This window comes from Toxorhynchites rutilus, chromosome 1 (genome assembly GCF_029784135.1).
Source record: "Toxorhynchites rutilus septentrionalis strain SRP chromosome 1, ASM2978413v1, whole genome shotgun sequence".
NCBI lineage: Eukaryota > Metazoa > Arthropoda > Insecta > Diptera > Culicidae > Toxorhynchites > Toxorhynchites rutilus.
The window spans coordinates 92,172,562-92,187,460 of NC_073744.1; the positions used below are offsets into that span (position 1 = coordinate 92,172,562).

General features: G+C 37.9%; 2 protein-coding genes across 2 annotated transcripts in view; one reads left to right on the forward strand and one right to left on the reverse strand.

The window, feature by feature from the left end:
* Positions 1-14,899, reverse strand: part of LOC129761184 (uncharacterized) — a 50,298-nt gene that overhangs the window by 26,055 nt on the left and 9,344 nt on the right. The window lies entirely within an intron of this gene.
* Positions 5,538-14,899, forward strand: part of LOC129762050 (cyclin-dependent kinase-like 1) — an 87,056-nt gene continuing 77,694 nt past the window's right edge. The window contains exon 1 of the mRNA XM_055760933.1: positions 5,538-5,805. The gene's annotated coding sequence lies outside the window, so the exon portion shown is untranslated. The remainder of the gene's footprint in view (positions 5,806-14,899) is intronic.

A 14,899-nucleotide genomic window follows, 5' to 3' on the forward strand; every position in this document is an offset into this window, starting at 1 on the left:
TTAATAACTTCGAAACGCAGTCATCCTTCTATCCACTCGTGCCCCAAAACGAGCACAAGAACCTTTTTAACAAAATACGACACGAAAATTTGAATAATGAAGAAAGGCAAAGGCTTTTCAAACTTCTCCACCAATTTCAAGACGTATTTTATAACGATGGAGAAAAACTAACATTTACAAACGCTACTCGACATCACATTAACACTGTGGATAAACTTCCCGTCTATTCGAAAACCTATCGCTACCCATTTTGCCAGAAGGAGGAGGTTCAGTAGCAAGTAAACCAAATGCTAGAACAAGCTATTATTCGAGCTTTAGATAACCCTTATAATTCACCCGTCTGGATTGTACCTAAGAAGCTTGATGCTTCCGGACAACGGAAATGGAGATTGGTGATTGATTATCGCAAGCTTAATACCAAAACGGTGGACGATCGATACCCGATCCCAAATATCACCGATATACTAGATAAACTGGGAAAATGTCAGTATTTTTCCACCCTTGATTTAACATCAGGATTCCACCAAATCGAAATCGACTCAAAAGACATTCGTAAAACAGCATTTAGTGTTGATGGAGGACACTACGAGTTTATTCGGATGCCTTTCGGCTTGAAGAATGCACCCGCTACCTTTCAAAGGGTAATGGATAACATTCTTAGAAAGCACATTGGAACACGATGCTTAGTTTACATGGATGATATAATTATCTTCGCAACTAGCCTACAAGAGCACTTGTTAAACCTGAAATTAATTGCAAAACCTCTTACGCAACAGCTTCGAAAGGGCGAGAAGATCAAACACACAAGTGAGTTCATCTCAGCCTTCAACCGTTGTAAGGACATTTTAACAAGTAGCCATGTCCTCCAATACACTGACTTTTCCAAACGCTTTATACTTACCATTGATGCATCGAATTATGCATTAGGTGCAGTTTTATCCCAAGGCCCTATCGGTAAAGACAAACCCATTGCCTTCGCATCACGCACCCTAAGCAAAACCGAAGAAAAATATTCAGCTATTGAAAAAGAACTCCTCGCCATTGATTGGGCATGTAAATATTTCAGGCCATACTTATACGGTCGGAAGTTCACATTATATACCGACCACAAACCATTGACATACGCACTCAACTTAAAAACTCCAAACGACAGACTCATACGCATGAAACTGCGTCTGGAAGAATTCGACTACGAGATTCAATACCGTTCCGGCAAACAAAATGTAGTAGCCGACGGGTTATCTCGAGTCACTCAAGAGTTAAATTCAAATGAAACAGAATCGTTACCGGATGCATCAACCGCATGTTCCACAGATTCTGACAATGACATTCCTATAAGAATGACCGAATCTCCACTTAACTTTTTTTTTTTTTTTTTAACTTTTCAATTCATTCAGCAACGAAGTTGAAACCAATCGAGATCTTTTTTGGTATCAAAGATGGCGATGAACGCCCATTGAACATAGATAGAATCTTAGAAAAAAGAAATCAGATTTTCGACGAAGTCATAAATAAAATTCAACAATATAAAAAAAAAACAAGAGAAAGACACAATTTAAAGAGAGAGGAAGAACCTTTCCTAAACGAAAATGAAATAGTTTACCAAAAAGCACAAAGCATAAAATCTAAACGAAAATCAAAATATAGAAAACAAAAGGTCAAGCGAAATTATAGGAAAACATTCACAGACTATAGAAACATTAAAATTCATAAAAGTAAAATTAAAAGAAGAAGAAAACGTTAGTTGATTATTTTTTCAATAGATGACACTTAATATAGAAAAATATTGACATTTATCAAATGTTATAGCCTTTCCAGAAAATGTGGTACTACATTTTGATGTTTCTCGTAACAGTCAACGCACATCATCTGGCGATCGAAAACTTGCGAGACAACCCCCTGTTATTAATAAAAGAGAGAGAATGTAAGGTCCATGTAGGAATAATCAAGATCATCCATCCAATTAATTCAACTACAATCGAAAATACGATTGATACATTAAGTAGCACTTCATATCAAAGATTAACCAATACAAATTCACTTGCAAACATCATCAAGTACAAAGTTCAGCAACTGTACACAACGTTCTACGGATTGAAATCCAGAAAACCTCGAAACAGACGTTGGGACATCATTGGCACAGTATTTAAATTCATCGCAGGAACACCTGATGCAGAGGATCTGAGAATAATTAATTGTACAATGAACGAACTGATCAACCAAAACAATGAACAGCTCAAGAATCATTTTCAAATAAGCGAGAGAGTTTCACAAATTACCAACACTATCAATAAAATCGTGGAGAATTCTTTCACAAACAAACTTATATTGGACGAAATTGAAACGATAACAACAATATTAAACATCGATAACATCAACCAGTCAACTGACCTTCAGTTTTGGTGTAGTCAAATGGAGCAAAACTGACCTAGAGGACCTTGAGAGGAGGATGAGGAAAGCATTCAAAGAGGCCGGAATGCACCATCCTCAATCGGCACTGGAGAGAGTTTCACTACCACGCAAAGAAGGGGGACTTGGAATCGTCGACATTTCTGCACTGTGTGTTGCCCAGGTACGACAACTGCGCGAGTACTTCGCAGAACGCGCCAACCAAAACGCGCTATACCGGGCTGTCTGCGCCGCTGACAGAGGATACAGCGCTCTGCACTTGGCGCAAGCGGAGTACCAACTAAACTGCAATCTGCAGACAGTGGAGGAGAAGATTGCAGCTTGGAAGCAGAAGGCAGTGCATGGTGCCCACCCCCATCAACTGGACCGGCCACACGTCGACAAGGCCGCATCTAATCTGTGGCTAACGCGTGGTGAACTCTCTTCAGTAGTAGAAGCCGACATGATAGCCATCCAGGACAGGATAATGCCGACGAGAAACTGCAGGCGGTACGTCTGGCATCAAGACGTTGATGACATTTGCCGGATGTGCCATCAACCAGGTGAAAACATAGAACACATTATGGGAGGCTGTCCCGTTTTGGCCAACGCAGCCTACACCGAGCGCCACAACAACGTGGCCCGTATTGTTCATCGACAACTGGCGCTCCAATGTGCTCTACTGGAAGACAACGTACCAAACTACCGGTACCTGCCTGCACCTGTCCTGGAAAATGACCGTTTCAAGCTGTACTGGGATCGCACTGTTCTGACCGACCTCTCGATCCACCACAACCGCCCAGATATAATGGTTTACGACAAGAGCGACCGCAAAGTCACCATCATCGATGTCGCTATTCCACTGAACCAGAATCTGGAGGAGACCCACGGTCGCAAAATCTGCAAGTACCGACCATTGGCCGTGGAGCTCAAGAAACTGTGGGGGCTAAGGGAGGTCCCAAGAATTGTTCCAGTCGTTCTCTCTGGAACTGGAATTATCCCGAAGACACTTCTGGAAGCGCTAAAGGTGTTGAACATGGAGAAGGAATTGGCCGGCATCCAAAAGTCGGTCATCCTTAGCACCTGCGCGATTGTCCGACAATTCCTCGGTCAGGACTAAAACAGCACGAGCATGCAGATACGTGCATTCCGCAGAGCCTAGTCCCCCTTTGGCATTCAGAAGCCCGGGGGCAGGTGAAAATTCTGGCTAGGTTCGCCTAGTTAAGAAGTGAGATAAGTCTGATAACATCAACCATCTTCTTTTTTTTTTTTTATCCCTTTTTGTTTATTTTAGACTCATTAGCATTTTAGCTGTAACAGAGCCGAATTTTAATCGTGTACATGTCACATATTTATCATATCTATAATTAGCACATTACACAGTTGCCATTTTTCGGCGTTAGAGTATTCCCTTCTATACCATTGCAAATGGTACATATTTACACAGTAGCCATTTAGGCGAAAGAGTTTTCTATCTGTTCTTCCATTATCCACAGTTAAGACTGGACAGCGGAGACAGTCGTTGATCCATTGTTGAGTTATTTATAGAACAGAAGCCCGATATTTCTGCAGAGCAGAGCAGTTGTATGGATGAATCGATCTTATTTCGACCGTGGATCGATCTCCATCGCTGATGATTGTTGCGTGGACGTAGTTATTCTGTAACAACACAAAGATGGTCAATGGGGGCCCTGAGTTTTGAACTCACGATCGATCGCTTACTAAGCGAACGCGCAACCAATGTGGCTACGGAGACCCCCAGCCATCTTCTTGACAGTATCCAGGATGCAGTAACTTTATCAAAAAGCTCGCTTGTTAGCAACAAAATACTATCTTTGAGAGAAATAAACGCAATAAGGACACTGTTGCAAGATCAAGGCGTCGCAGTAAATTTTCCGGATGAGGCTCTACAATTTGTAATCCCGAAATTGGCGCTGAGAGACGATATACTTTTATATATACTTAATGTTCCCCAGCTGGAAAATACAACATCAGACATCATTAGAATTTACCCATTGGTAAACAACAACCGTATCTTACACCAGAATCCAACCTACATAATTAAAAGGAACAACAATCTTTACACAACAACAAAACCCGAAGATTTTGTCCAGAAATCATCATTCCTGAACGAGTTACGCGATGAATGCGTAGCTTCATTGATTCACAGAAGACAGGCTACATGTAGCTATGTAATGCAAAACAAGACGACCCAGAAACTTATCACGGAAAATTCGATCCTGATTTCTAACGCAAAAAACCAAATCCTACAAACGACATGTGGACCAGATAATAGAACCCTGAATGGAAACTTCCTCATTTCATTTGGAAACTGCACGATATTGTTTAACAATCAACGTTTCAAGAATGCCGAGATAATAAGCGAAGCAAACGTCATCCAAACAGAGTTTCACAATCTCAAAATCAACTGGAAACACCATAAAAACTACGAATTAGAAAAAATCAACAATGAAACTATCAGCAACAGAAATAAACTGGAGCATGTTTACCTCAAGCAAGTTCACATTAATTTTAAACTCTGGAGTCTTTTCGGCGGATTTTCTCTCATGCAAATTACATGCCTCATTGTAATCAGTTTCATTCTTTACAACAAGTTGTCACCCACAAGAACTTATTCAAAAGCATCAGATATCGAAACCGGACGTTCCTCACTCGAAGGGGGAGTAGTTAACAACGAGACCAACCTTAACCCCCGAAGTGTCAACCCTGGGATGAACACGACTCCAAATTTATCTGAAGATAAGCAGTGCCCGCTCGAACAACTCAGAGCCCTACAACAGATACAACAACAAGCAGTTGCTCTCGAACTTTTAGAAAATAAGGAAACGAACCTAAATAAACAATGACAATGTTTGCCACACCGTAGTTAGACAGTAAAGATAAGCAACGAACAATATGGATCGAAATAGCAATAAACGATTTAGATCATTAGCAGTATCTCACATTCAGGAAAACACAACACAATGCCGATAATAGCAGCAATAAAAAGGATCGAAGGATCGATAGGGAAATATAGAACAAACAGGTAGAAATAGGAAGTTAGGAGTAAAATGTAATGATGAATAAAAATCAGTGGGTATTTTAGCTTCAAGAGAACAACATCTCTTTTATTTCAAATATATCACCTCCCGAACGTAAGTTATGTAACTGGCGCAGTCGAAAGCCCGGGGAGAGCGATAAATCGGTAAAAGTGTCAGTGCGCGCATCGGAAAATCGAAGTGTGTGGTTCGCGACTCAGTGCAAATCGGAAGAATTTCGCCGCGAGTGAAGTGAACAAACGCAGCGATCAGGACGGAGCAACGTCGGACGAGAGATTTATTGCCACACCCGGAGCGAGCAACCTACCTGGACGCACCCGCTCGTAAGCACCACTGGCGGAACACCAGTTGGTTCGAGGTGAGTTACCCAAAGGGTTTTCTTACAAATCTTTTGCTTCCCTCTTTTCTATCCGGCTACCTGGCAGAGGTACGCTATCCGCTATAGATAATAATTTCATTCCAACTAACACTAGGATAAGAAACAAAAAGGTGATTTCCCCCATAACTAATTTGAATCCCGACCATAAATAAGAGTAAGAAGAGAAGAAAGAGTGATTCACTATAGCTAAATTGAATACCGGTCGTGAATAAGTGCGCAAAAACGTAATTAGTGCCAACCAATTAGTTTATGATTACAAGAAAAATGGCCGACGAAATCCAGAAAAAGATTGACGAGCTTCTAGCTCAACTGGAACTTCAGAGAACAAAAATCGTATTTCATCCTGGCTCAATTCAGTAGATAGCAAACTCGAATTTGCTAAAAAACTGTGTCCCACGCCAGAAGAGCAGAATAAAGCTTTACCCTTATGGTACAGCATTATTCGAGATAAAGTCGTTGATAAAGCCAATGACGTGTTGGTGCAGAACCACACATCCACCGATTGGCTTGAAATAAAACAAACACTCAAAGAATACTTTAGAGATAAAAGGGACTTAAGCACCTTAATCACCAAAATAAATTATTTGCAACAAAATTCAAAAACTATAGAGGAATTTTATAATGAATGTCGAGTGCTACTAGCCGACATCACTGCAAAAATATTGTTGCATCAGGAAATGCGCATTTGCGCTAGAACCCTGACAGAAAATAACGAATGTATGATAACTAATGCATTCGTGGACGGGTTAAGAGAACCGTAAAACGGGTTAAGAGAACGTTAGAGTGTCGCGTCCAGGAAATTTGAACGAGGCACGTCAAAGTGCTACCGAACAATTTAACGCGGCTCAACGAAAAAAGGAAAGGAACAATAAAACAGTAGTAGCACCACAAAAAACAGCTTTAAGACCAGCAATGTCGCAGTATAATACTTGGCAAAACAATAAATACCCAGCTCCACTCCACTTTTCCCAACCATCATTCAAAAGGCAACCCTCTCAGAATCTACAATACCAGAAACCTTCTTTTCAAAACACACAATTCCAAAGGTCATTCTATCCAAATCCCCAGTTTCAAAAACAAACAATTCCATATATTAAATCTGATCCATCAGGACAGCCCAAACAACAAGTACCTTTTCAAAAGTGGGGAGCTCAATTAAACAATTGCGAAACTACGCAATATAAAAATTACGAACAGCGTAATGAGCACTCGCAAGAGCACTGTGCTCCAGAACAAAATTACGAAACAATTGTGATGCCAATCAATACAAATGAATACGAGAACACTCCAGAAAACATAGAACCAGATATGACGGAAGAATTAAATTTTCATTCAGCCTTCGACCACCAGACAGGAAACTAGTAAACAATTTTCTTCCGTTTCTTGAGATAAGTGTTAAGAATCGGAAACCGCTCCGATTACTGATTGATACGGGAGCAAATCAAAACAATATCACCCCAAATATAGTCCCAAAACCAGCAATAGATCGAGGCCCTAGACATAAAATTAAAAATATCAACGGAACTCATGACGTCGAGGAATTTACGCTTTTCAATCCATTTGCAAAATTTTCAGAGGATATTCCGTCTCAAAATTTTTTTCTATTCAAATTTCATAACTATTTCGATGGATTGATCGGTTTTGAAACCCTTCGGTCATTAAATGCAATTATTGATACCGCGTCAAATTCATTACAGATAGGAAGCTTTACTCCCTTACACAAAAAATTTCCTGACACAATCACACTTATCGCTAATGAAACACAAGTAGTTACCATTCCTACCTCAAAACCAAACGGCGATTTCTTGATTGAACATGAAGTAGCAATAGCCCCTATGATTGGTATACTAGCTGGATTATACCACTATCATGATCAGAAGGCTTATGTCATGATACACAACTACGATTCAGACAATAAACAAATAAATATTTGTGACCTAATAGAAGTTGAAATTAATAACTTCGAAACGCAGTCATCCTTCTATCCACTCGTGCCCCAAAACGAGCACAAGAACCTTTTTAACAAAATACGACACGAAAATTTGAATAATGAAGAAAGGCAAAGGCTTTTCAAACTTCTCCACCAATTTCAAGACGTATTTTATAACGATGGAGAAAAACTAACATTTACAAACGCTACTCGACATCACATTAACACTGTGGATGAACTTCCCGTCTATTCGAAAACCTATCGCTACCCATTTTGCCAGAAGGAGGAGGTTCAGTAGCAAGTAAACCAAATGCTAGAACAAGGTATTATTCGAGCTTCAGATAACCCTTATAATTCACCCGTCTGGATTGTACCTAAGAAGCTTGATGCTTCCGGACAACGGAAATGGAGATTGGTGATTGATTATCGCAAGCTTAATACCAAAACGGTGGACGATCGATACCCGATCCCAAATATCACCGATATACTAGATAAACTGGGAAAATGTCAGTATTTTTCCACCCTTGATTTAACATCAGGATTCCACCAAATCGAAATCGACTCAAAAGACATTCGTAAAACAGCATTTAGTGTTGATGGAGGACACTACGAGTTTATTCGGATGCCTTTCGGCTTGAAGAATGCACCCGCTACCTTTCAAAGGGTAATGGATAACATTCTTAGAAAGCACATTGGAACACGATGCTTAGTTTACATGGATGATATAATCATCTTCGCAACTAGCCTACAAGAGCACTTGTTAAACCTGAAATTAATTCTAGAAACCCTCAGAGAGTTCAATATGAAGATACAAGTTGATAAGTGCGAGTTTCTTCAGAAAGAAGTTGCGTTTCTAGGACATGTAATAACCTCTGAAGGAGTGAAACCCAATCCCGGAAAAATCAACGTAATTAAACAATGGCCAATACCGAAAAACGAGAAGGAACTAAAAGGGTTCCTTGGAGTAATCGGATACTATAGAAAATTTATCAGAGATTTTGCGAAAATTGCAAAACCTCTTACGCAACAGCTTCGAAAGGGCGAGAAGATCAAACACACAAGTGAGTTCATCTCAGCCTTCAACCGTTGTAAGGACATTTTAACAAGTAGCCATGTCCTCCAATACCCTGACTTTTCCAAACGCTTTATACTTACCATTGATGCATCGAATTATGCATTAGGTGCAGTTTTATCCCAAGGCCCTATCGGTAAAGACAAACCCATTGCCTTCGCATCACGCACCCTAAGCAAAACCGAAGAAAAATATTCAGCTATTGAAAAAGAACTCCTCGCCATTGATTGGGCATGTAAATATTTCAGGCCATACTTATACGGTCGGAAGTTCACATTATATACCGACCACAAACCATTGACATACGCACTCAACTTAAAAACTCCAAACGACAGACTCATACGCATGAAACTGCGTCTGGAAGAATTCGACTACGAGATTCAATACCGTTCCGGCAAACAAAATGTAGTAGCCGACGGGTTATCTCGAGTCACTCAAGAGTTAAATTCAAATGAAACAGAATCGTTACCGGATGCATCAACCGCATGTTCCACAGATTCTGACAATGACATTCCTATAAGAATGACCGAATCTCCACTTAACTTTTTTTTTTTTTTTTAACTTTTCAATTCATTCAGCAACGAAGTTGAAACCAATCGAGATCTTTTTTGGTATCAAAGATGGCGATGAACGCCCATTGAACATAGATAGAATCTTAGAAAAAAGAAATCAGATTTTCGACGAAGTCATAAATAAAATTCAACAATATAAAAAAAAACAAGAGAAAGACACAATTTAAAGAGAGAGGAAGAACCTTTCCTAAACGAAAATGAAATAGTTTACCAAAAAGCACAAAGCATAAAATCTAAACGAAAATCAAAATATAGAAAACAAAAGGTCAAGCGAAATTATAGGAAAACATTCACAGACTATAGAAACATTAAAATTCATAAAAGTAAAATTAAAAGAAGAAGAATACGTTAGTTGATTATTTTTTCAATAGATGACACTTAATATAGAAAAATATTGACATTTATCAAATGTTATAGCCTTTCCAGAAAATGTGGTACTACATTTTGATGTTTCTAGTAACAGTCAACGCACATCATCTGGCGATCGAAAACTTGCGAGACAACCCCCTGTTATTAATAAAAGAGAGAGAATGTAAGGTCCATGTAGGAATAATCAAGATCATCCATCCAATTAATTCAACTACAATCGAAAATACGATTGATACATTAAGTAGCACTTCATATCAAAGATTAACCAATACAAATTCACTTGCAAACATCATCAAGTACAAAGTTCAGCAACTGTACACAACGTTCTACGGATTGAAATCCAGAAAACCTCGAAACAGACGTTGGGACATCATTGGCACAGTATTTAAATTCATCGCAGGAACACCTGATGCAGAGGATCTGAGAATAATTAATTGTACAATGAACGAACTGATCAACCAAAACAATGAACAGCTCAAGAATCATTTTCAAATAAGCGAGAGAGTTTCACAAATTACCAACACTATCAATAAAATCGTGGAGAATTCTTTCACAAACAAACTTATATTGGACGAAATTGAAACGATAACAACAATATTAAACATCGATAACATCAACCATCTTCTTGACAGTATCCAGGATGCAGTAACTTTATCAAAAAGCTCGCTTGTTAGCAACAAAATACTATCTTTGAGAGAAATAAACGCAATAAGGACACTGTTGCAAGATCAAGGCGTCGCAGTAAATTTTCCGGATGAGGCTCTACAATTTGTAATCCCGAAATTGGCGCTGAGAGACGATATACTTTTATATATACTTAATGTTCCCCAGCTGGAAAATACAACATCAGACATCATTAGAATTTACCCATTGGTAAACAACAACCGTATCTTACACCAGAATCCAACCTACATAATTAAAAGGAACAACAATCTTTACACAACAACAAAACCCGAAGATTTTGTCCAGAAATCATCATTCCTGAACGAGTTACGCGATGAATGCGTAGCTTCATTGATTCACAGAAGACAGGCTACATGTAGCTATGTAATGCAAAACAAGACGACCCAGAAACTTATCACGGAAAATTCGATCCTGATTTCTAACGCAAAAAACCAAATCCTACAAACGACATGTGGACCAGATAATAGAACCCTGAATGGAAACTTCCTCATTTCATTTGGAAACTGCACGATATTGTTTAACAATCAACGTTTCAAGAATGCCGAGATAATAAGCGAAGCAAACGTCATCCAAACAGAGTTTCACAATCTCAAAATCAACTGGAAACACCATAAAAACTACGAATTAGAAAAAATCAACAATGAAACTATCAGCAACAGAAATAAACTGGAGCATGTTTACCTCAAGCAAGTTCACATTAATTTTAAACTCTGGAGTCTTTTCGGCGGATTTTCTCTCATGCAAATTACATGCCTCATTGTAATCAGTTTCATTCTTTACAACAAGTTGTCACCCACAAGAACTTATTCAAAAGCATCAGATATCGAAACCGGACGTTCCTCACTCGAAGGGGGAGTAGTTAACAACGAGACCAACCTTAACCCCCGAAGTGTCAACCCTGGGATGAACACGACTCCAAATTTATCTGAAGATAAGCAGTGCCCGCTCGAACAACTCAGAGCCCTACAACAGATACAACAACAAGCAGTTGCTCTCGAACTTTTAGAAAATAAGGAAACGAACCTAAATAAACAATGACAATGTTTGCCACACCGTAGTTAGACAGTAAAGATAAGCAACGAACAATATGGACCGAAATAGCAATAAACGATTTAGATCATTAGCAGTATCTCACATTCAGGAAAACACAACACAATGCCGATAATAGCAGTAATAAAAAGGATCGAAGGGTCGATAGGGAAATATAGAACAAACAGGTAGAAATAGGAAGTTAGGAGTAAAATGTAATGATGAATAAAAATCAGTGGGTATTTTAGCTTCAAGAGAACAACATCTCTTTTATTTCAAATATATCACCTCCCGAACGTAAGTTATGTAACTTATATATATATATCTAATAGTTTAATAGTTTTTGAATCATGAATTTCAAAATTACAAATACAATCTGATCTTAAAACTATGAAACCTACGAAATTTTTGTCAGAGAATGAATTGTTTCAAAATTTATCAAACAAATTGTTATAAAAATGTTCCTTGAAAAAAAAATTATTTTGAATACAAATGAACAAATGAAACACAAAAATCTTACTCGAGAATTATTGAAGCAAATGAAACCAAATTAGGCATCTGAAGGTTTAAGGGTGCAATAAATGTTTCAATGGTGGTTAGACTCTCCTCCCCCCTCTCTAAGGGGGGCTGGCATACAAGTGAAACACAAATTTCTGCATTACTCGAGAATTATTCAAGCAACTGAAACCAAATTAGGCATCTGAAGGTTTAAGAGTGCAATAAATGTTTCTATGGTGGAGACTCTCCGCCCCCCTCTAAGGGGGGGCTGCCATACAAATAAAACACAAATTTCTGCATTACTCGAGAATTATTCAAGCAAATGAAATCCGAAGAAGGGATGGTCCGATTTTAGTCTCCTGTATTTTGTTGTATTCGTCTCTTTCCGTAGATCAATATAGTGGAGAGAAAAAATCGGAAAATTATTCGAAAATCCTGAAGGAAGGTCGGAAAATTCGGAAAATTGAATTCCCACATGTTCGAAAATTACATCATAATAAGCGTTGTTAGTCCATTCGATGTTTGCGCTATCGAAATTGATCTTTGTTCGTAAGTGGAAATGGATTTTCAGGCGAAATAACGCATTTCCATATATTACATATATAAATAAAAATGTAAGGCCAAATGTGTTGGTAAGCGCAAAACCCGAGGAAGGAATGGTTCAATTTGAGTCATCTATAGATCTATAGATCTCTTCCTGTAGATCAATATAGCGGAGAAAAATCGGAAAATTCGGAAAATTGAATTCCCATATGTTCTACAACTAGCTAAGCGTTGTTAGTCCATTTGATGTTGGCGCTAACGAAATTGATTTTTGTTCGGAAGTGGAAAAGGATTTTCAGACGGAATAACACATTCTCATATCTTCTATCTATATATACAAAAATGGAAGGCCAAATGTGTTGAGGTGCCCTAAACCCGAGGAAGGAATGGTCCGATTTGAGCTGTCTTTATTTTGTAATATTCACTGTATCTAACATGTATTCCCTGCAAACGAAGAAACATGTTATTTCCAAATCATTGAAGAATCTAGAACTAGAATTGTGTCTGAAAATAATTTTATATTATAAGGACGAATTTTTGTAGAAGTACTAGACAATTTATAGTAAAAGGAAATTGTAAAGGGTCAAAGGGTAATCAATCAATGAAGAGTTCAGTGATTGGACTTACTAACGTTCACTTAGTAAGAAAACGTGGATGTTTGAAAGTATTCAAATCAAAAAATCTATTTTGGGCGGGACGAAGTTCGTCGGGTTAGCTAGTTTATCATAATAATTTTGCAGGTGACAATTAGTCTCAATTCAGCTGATTTTGTCCGTTTAATGCAGAAACTTCTCAGAAACATCTCCCTACAAAATGTATTTTACGGAAATTTTTTGAACGCTCTAATTAGGATCGCCCTAATTCAACTTTCATAAAAATACAAAGAAAACTTGAAAAATTTCCTGAAAACATGTATCTAAAACTATTTTTGGGTATTTATTTATTTGTTTGGCCAGCATTTGTATGCATCGCCCCGCTGTGCAGTCGTTTCCCGATACAATTGGCAACATTCACGGAAAAGAATATAGAAATTTTATAAGAAGCTTCTTTTTTATTCAGACAATGTTTTTGTTTTCTTTCACGGGAAAAACTATGGATTATTTAATCATAATGATCATGATAATGCTTGCAAAATATGCATGAACTCCTGGCCTCTAAGATCATGCAATTTTTGCAATACGAACTAAATTTCAAGTTAATTTCTGTGAAAAAGTATTCTACAAAGAAATGTTTTAGGAGGAATAATTTGATTCCGTGCATGAATAAAAACGAAGAGCAATGAATACTGCGATAACGAGTTATATGTTCTGTACATGATGTGTTCGAATTCTAAACACCGTGTTTGTTTATGATGTGAGAAACGCGTGTCATATGCGCATGTTTATGTTTGTGCATTATTGGCCGTGTTTGGGATGACCATTGAACACTAGCGAAAAGCATGTTCATGTACAACAAAAACATGACATGTTCAATCGCGTGCACACGCTGTATACATACAATGGTCAGTTTTAACGTTAAGAAAAAAATAGTTTTTTGAATGTTTTTCGAATATCTCGAGAATGGCTGCAGAGATCGATAAAGAACTTTATTGTTTAAAATCACACCAAGATTCATAATTTGTGGCTAAAAATAATTGTTAACATACAAAAATTCGAAGTTTCGAAAATTCATAAAAATTCGATGTTCCACAAAGTTCGTCAAAAATGGTTTTACCATCTTGTACCCATTTTTAATTTTTTTACATGACTTCTATTTTATATGAATAAAAGAATATGTATTTTAGATGTTGCAAATTGAAGTTTTTTTTGTAAATAAAAAATAGTTCTAATCTTTTTTCTCTCTAATCATAATTTTTCACGTTTGAACATCAATAACTCTTTCTAGGACCAGTGCTAAAAATTATCAAAATTTATTCACGAATGAAAGAATTAGCCCTGTCTCAGTGTCGTATGAGTTCTCTTCTCTTGAAACTCAACACCATATCTGTCATAATGAGTATAACACCATGAGTCGAGACGCGTGACCTTTGTCTGGTATATTGAACGAAAACAGCATGAACGAATTCCGGAAAGCCTGCATTCAGGCACTCTCATTACTGTCAATAATTTTTTGTCGTTGAATTTCATGCTTTGATTTTCACAAACACGCAATGATTTTCAACTTCTACGTTTCGAATATCATGACGGAAATCAAGATGCAAATGGAAAATGAAGTTCATGGCAAGCTGATGTTGATGTTCATTACACTGGTGTTCATTGATAGTGTTGTTTCATATTTATCGACTCTCGGGTGAGCAGTAGGTTATCAATACAAGGTAGGCTGAAGTTCGCCTTATTTGAGTGTCGTGAACTGTCTAGGACATTATTTCGGTACGAC